Source organism: Triticum aestivum, chromosome 2B (genome assembly GCF_018294505.1).
Source record: "Triticum aestivum cultivar Chinese Spring chromosome 2B, IWGSC CS RefSeq v2.1, whole genome shotgun sequence".
Taxonomy (NCBI): domain Eukaryota; kingdom Viridiplantae; phylum Streptophyta; class Magnoliopsida; order Poales; family Poaceae; genus Triticum; species Triticum aestivum.
The window spans coordinates 801,214,410-801,220,381 of NC_057798.1; positions in this window are offsets into that span (position 1 = coordinate 801,214,410).

Sequence of the window (5,972 nt, forward strand, 5' to 3'; positions counted from 1 at the left end):
AGAAGTGTGTCTTCATAGAATACCCAAAGGAAACTATTGGGTACACCTTCTATCATAGATCCAAAGGCAAGTTATTCGTTGCTAAGATGGATCCTTTCTAGAAAAGGAGTTTCTCTCGAAAGAAGTGAGTGGGAGGAAAGTAGAACTTGATGAGGTAATTGTACCTTCTCCCTTATTGGAAAGTAGTTCATCACATAAATAAGTTCCAGTGACTACTACAACAATTAGTGAGGAAGTTAATGATGATGATCATGAAACTTCAGATTAAGTTACTACAGAATCTCATAGGTCTTATAGAGTAAGATCCGCACCAGAGTGGTACGGTAATCCTGTTCTGGAAGTTATGTTACTAGACCATGACGAACCTACGAACTATGAAGAAGCGATGGTGAGCCCAGATTCCGCAACATGGCTTGAGGCCATGAGATCTGAGATAAGATCCATGTATGAAAACAAAGTATGGACTTTGATTGACTTGCCCAATGATCGGCGAGACATTGAGATTAAATGGATCTTCAAGAGGAAGACGGACGCTGATAGTGTTACTATCTACAAAGCTAGAATTGTCGCAAAAGGTTTTCGACAAGTTCAAGGTGTTGACTACGATGAGAGTTTTTCACTCGTATCTATGCTTAAGTCTATCTGAATCATGTTAGCAATTGCCGCATTTTATGAAATCTGGCAAATGGATAAACAAAACTGCATTCCTTAATGGTTTTCTTAAAGAAGAGTTGTATATGATGCAACCAGAAGGTTTTGTCAATCCTAAAGGTGCTAACAAATTGTGCAAGCTCCAGCGATCCATCTATGGACTGGTGCAAGCATCTCGGAGTTGGAATATATGCTTTGATGAGTTGATCAAAGCATATGGTTTTATACAGACTTTTGAAGAAGCCTGTATTTACAAGAAAGTGAGTGGGAGCTCTGTAGCATTTCTAATATTATATGTGGATGACATATTGTTAATTGGAAATGATATGGAAATTCTGGATAGCATGAAAGGATACTTGAATAAGAGTTTTTCAAAGCAAGACCTCGGTGAAGCTGCTTACACATTGAGCATCAAGATCTATATAGATAGATCAAGACGCTTGATAAGATTTTTCAATGAGTACATACCTTGATAAATTTTTTGAAATAGTTCAAAATGGAACAGTCAAAGAAAGGAGTTCTTGCCTGTGTTACAAGGTGTGAAGTTGAGTAAGACTCAAGACCCGACCATTGCAGAAAATAGAAAGAGAATGAAAAGTCATTCCCTATGCCTCAGTCATAGGTTCTATAAAGTATGCTATGCTGTGAACAGACCTATTGTATACCTTGCTCTGTGTTTGGCAAAGGAATACAATTTTGATCTAATAAGTAGATCACTGGTCATGGGTCAAGAATATCCTTAGTGAGGACTAAGGAGATGTTTCTCGATTATGGAGGTGATAAAAGAGCCCGTCGTAAAAGTTACAACGATGCAAGCTTTTACACCAATCCAGATGACTCTAAGTCTCAATCTGGATACATATTAAAAGCGGGAGCAATTAGCTAGAGTAGCTCCGTGCAGAGCATTGTGGACATAGAATATTTGCGAAATACATACGGCTCTGAATATGACAGATCCGTTGACTAAGCTTCTCTCACGAGCAAAACATGAAGATACCTTAGTACTCTTTTGGGTGTTAATCACATAGCGATGTGAACTAGATTATTGACTCTAGTAAACCCTTTGGGTGTTGATCACATGATGATGTGAACTAGGGGTATTAATCACATGCAGATGTGAATATTGGTGTTAAATCATATAGCGATGTGAACTAGATTATTGACTCTAGTGCAAGTGGGAGACTAAAGGAAATATGCCCTAGAGGCAATAATAAAGTTATTATTTATTTCCTTATTCCATGATAAATGTTTATTATTCATGCTAGAATTGTATTAACCGGAAACATAATACATGTGTAAATACATAGACAAACATAGTGTCACTAGTATGCCTCTACTTGACTAGCTCGTGAATCAAAGATGGTTAAGTTTCCTAGCCATGGACAAAAGAGTTGTCATTTGATTAACGGGATCACATCATTAGGAGAATGATGTGATTGACATGACCCATTCCGTTAGCCTAGCACTTGATCGTTTAGTACGTTGCTATTGCTTTCTTCATGACTTATACATGTTCCTGTAACTATGAGATTATGCAACTCCCGTTTACCGGAGGAACACTTTGGGTGCTACCAAACGTCACAACGTAACTGTGTGATTATAAAGGAGTACTACAGGTGTCTCCGAAGGGACATGTTGGGTTGGCGTATTTCGAGATTAGGTTTTGTCACTCCAATTGTCGGAGAGATATCTCTGGGCCCTCTCGGTAATGCACATCACTGTAAGCCTTGCAAGCAATGTAGCTAATGAGTTAGTTACGGAATGATGCATTACGTAACGAGTAAAGAGACTTGCCGGTAACGAGATTGAACTAGGTATTGGATACCGACGATCGAATCTCGGGCAAGTAACATACCGATGACAAAGGGAACAAAGTATGTTGTTATGCGGTTTGACCGATAAAAGTTCTTCGTAGAATATGTAGGAGCCAATATGGGCATCCAGGTTCCGCTATTGGTTATTGACCAAGAATAGTTCTAGGTCATGTCTACATAGTTCTCGAACCCGTAGGGTCCGCACGCTTAAGGTTTCGATGACAGTTATATTATGAGTTTATGAGTTTTGATGTACCGAAGGAGTTCGGAGTCCCGGATGAGATCGGGGACATGACGAGGAGTCTTGAAATGGTCGAGACATAAAGATCGATATATTGGACGACTATATTCGGAGTTCGGAAAGGTTCCGAGTGATTCGGGTATTTTTCGGAGTACCGGAGAGTTACGGGAATTCGCCGGGGAGTATATGGGCCTTATTGGGCCATACGGGAATTGAGGAGAGAGGCAGAAAGGAAGGAGGCGCGCAGCCCCCCTCTGGTCCGAATTGGACAAGGGGTGCAGCCCCTCTTTCCTTCCTCCTCTCCCCCTCTTTCCCCCTTCTCCTACTCCAACAAGGAAGGAGGGAGTCCTACTCCCGGTGGGAGTAGGACTCCCCTTGGCGCGCCCCTCCTAGGCCGGCCGCCCCCTCCCCCCTTGCTCCTTTATATACGGGGGCAGGGGGAACCTCTAGACACGAGAACACAAGTTGATCTATGGATCGTTTCTTAGCCGTGTGCGGTGCCCCCCTCCACCATATTCAACCTCGGTCATATTGTCGCGGAGTTTAGGCGAAGCCCTGCGTCGGTAGAGCATCATCATCGTCACCACGCCGTCGTGCTGATGGAACTCATCCCCGAAGCTTTGCTGGATCGGAGCCCGGGGATCGTCATCGAGCTGAACGTGTGCTGAACTCGGAGGTGCCGTACGTTCGGTGCTTGGATCGGTCGGATCGTGAAGACGTACGACTACATCAACCGCGTTGTCATAATGCTTCCGCTTACGGTCTACGAGGGTACATGGACAACACTCTCCCCTCTCGTTGCTATGTCATCACCATGATCTTGCGTGTACGTAGGATTTTTTTTTTGAAATTACTACATTCCCCAACAGTCAATGCTGGAGTTGGTGCTTCGTGAGTTTGCTGCAGCCAAGGTTGAGCAGCTTATTTTGTGGCAGACTGCCATATGGTGCTGGCGGCCTAAGCTGCGCTGGTGTGTATCCTGTGACGATAACTGTAAAAATTTTCATGCAGCTGCCAACTCCCAGGCGCGCCGTAACACCGTCAGGGTACTGGTCCATGAAGGGGTGCAGCATTTTCAAAACAACCAGAAGCTTCATATTGCAACCAGATACTTTGCTGACATTATGGGACATCCTGCCCCCTCCTCGCCTACGGTTCCGCTCAGCACCTTGTTCACTTTGGTTGATCTATCTGAGCTTGTGAACAGGTTTTCATGGGCTGAGCTTGTCCAAGCTATTGATTCTTCTCTGGCCAACAGAAGCCATGGCCCTCATGGTTTCACAAATGAATTTTCCAAGGCTTTCAAGCACCTACTCAAAGATGATCTCCTCAAGTTCTTCACGGACTTCCATGACAACAATGTGGCCCTGGAAGGCATCAACGCAGCTTCATTATGCTACTTCCCAAGAAAGACACAACCTTGGAGATGCGTGACTTCTGACCCATCTCTCTGGTTCATAGTGCACCCAAGCTAGTGTCTAAGGTTCTAACGAACAGGCTGCAAAGGCAAGTTCCTGCTTTGGTGCACCCGTTGCAGTCTGGTATCTTGCGTGGGCGTTTGATAGTTGAAAATTTTGCTCTAGCTGCTGAAATGGTCCAAACTGCACATAAAAGGAAAGTGTCGATGATAGCCTTGAAATTGGACTTTCAAAAGGCTTTTGACTCTGTTAGTTGGGCCTGCCTCACCCAAGTTCTCGAAGCAAGGGGTTTCCCACCATATTGGATTCAATGGGTTCATGCGTTCCTCTCCACGGGTCGATCAAGAGTGCTGCTGAATGGGGAGCTAGGCGATCCCATTCTTGCAAAGAAAGGCTTCCGTCAGGGTGACTCGCTGTCTCCATACCTCTTCATCCTTGTTGCTGATGTGCTCCAACGGCTCTGCTGTATGCATTTTCGAAATGGCACCTTACTGCACCCCCTCGGATCGGATGATTTCTTCTCAGTCTTGCAGTATGCGGATGATACGCTAATTATCTTCAGAGGTGAGTTGGAGCAAGCCAATGTGATCAAGGATATTTTGTCTGCTTTCTCTAAGTTCTAAGGACTGAGCATCAATTTCCATAAGAGCACCTTGATTCCTGTCTTTGTGGAACCAGATGTTGCCTCTGCAATTGCTCTTGTGCTCGGCTGCCAGGTCTCCTCCTTTCCGTGCACTTATCTAGGGCTGCCACTATCCTTACACAAGATCAAGCATGGCATGCTGCTGCCGGTAATCCACAAGGTTGATCGCCGACTATCAGGTTGGCTAGCCACTTTGTTTGGCTGGGGGGGGGGAGGTTGACGCTCCTTAATTTAGTCCTGGTTGGCATACCTAGCTATTTCATGGCTTGTTTTCCATGGCCCAAGGAATCCCTGAGTAAGCTGGATGGCATCCTCAGAGCCTTCTTCTAGCAGGGTAAAAGCAAGGTCAAGGAAGGTCATTGCCTTGTGGCTTGGGATTCAGTCACACTAGCATGCTGCAATGGTGGTTTGGGTATACGGAATTTGGAGGCTCACAATTAGGCTATGTTGTGCAAGTTCGCAGCCAGGGTTCTTCAGCCTTCAGACATATCGTGCTTCCGCTGGTTTGCGTCACATTACTGCCAGGGCTCTCTGCCACATGGGGCTGGCTACAAGGACACTGCCATGTGGAAGGGCTTCAAGGGTTGCCTTCATTTGGTCATTTCCTCCTCGCGCTGCTCTGTTGGGGCTGGCTCCCATGTCTTCTTTTGGTATGATCAATGGCTGGGCTCTGGATGCTTGAGATATAAATTCCCGACCTTGTGCTCGTTCGTCTTCAACCAATTCTGCTCCGTTCGGTCTCAATTCACTGAAGGTTTTTGGAATGTGCGGCTATGGCCAAATTTATCCCACACGGCTGCCCAAGAACTTTTGGAGCTCAACCAACTGCTAACTAATGTGACTCCTAGCTGCCAACACTCGGATGCCCATGTGCCCTCGCTCGCCGGCAAGAAGCTTAGCACCAGTTATTTCTATCAGTTGCTCACATTTCGTGGCATGTGGTGGGCTTTCGAGTCTTGGATCTGGGACCCCATTATTCCCATCAAGCACAGGGTTTTTCTATGGTTGGTCTTTGGGGCCGGTTAAACACAAGAGATAACATGGTGAAAAAAGTTTGGACCATGGCTGCTCCATTCATGGGATGTGACCTCTGCCCGGCCATGGAATCAGCTGATCATTTGCTGCTGCGTTGATGCCATGTCAATACTCTCTGGGAGAAGCATCTGTTGGCTGAACTGGCACGTGACTCACCTAATGTTAAGCAC